Genomic DNA, 211 nt, shown 5'->3' on the forward strand with positions numbered 1-211 from the left:
CCGTACGCTCACCATACTAATACCGTGTAGGTATTTGTCTACTGGGTAGATATATATACTATATGTACATTTATTTTGCGACACTGTTGGTAAATTTGCAGTAGTGTTGATCTGTAGATTTTCTCAGTACTTGCAGTGAATAATACGAAACGTAACCAGTGCTGCTATCTTACAGCAAAATTATAACACATTTTCTGTGTCATTTGATAAC

The sequence above is a fragment of the Trachymyrmex cornetzi genome, unplaced genomic scaffold (assembly GCF_001594075.2).
Source record: "Trachymyrmex cornetzi isolate Tcor2-1 unplaced genomic scaffold, Tcor1.1 scaffold979, whole genome shotgun sequence".
Classification (NCBI taxonomy): domain Eukaryota; kingdom Metazoa; phylum Arthropoda; class Insecta; order Hymenoptera; family Formicidae; genus Trachymyrmex; species Trachymyrmex cornetzi.